Genomic DNA, 273 nt, shown 5'->3' on the forward strand with positions numbered 1-273 from the left:
CTGCGAACTAAGAGAACCTGAATTAACCAGCAACAGTATCAAAGCCGCAGGGAGAAGAGGCCACACAGTCCAAACGGCGCAGCGAGAGGAAACCCACAAACGGGGGGACCAACAAGGACGCAACTCGGTCGAGACAATCTAATTTCGAGGATGAACTTGTGGCCATCACTTCATCAGGACTCAAGTGCAGTCTTGTATTAAATGACGAATTATGATTTGCTGGATCATGACATCACTCCCCCTCGGTGATGTCCGCCTTCGCGTGATGTCGTC

Source organism: Penaeus monodon, chromosome 27, assembly GCF_015228065.2.
Source record: "Penaeus monodon isolate SGIC_2016 chromosome 27, NSTDA_Pmon_1, whole genome shotgun sequence".
Lineage (NCBI taxonomy): Eukaryota > Metazoa > Arthropoda > Malacostraca > Decapoda > Penaeidae > Penaeus > Penaeus monodon.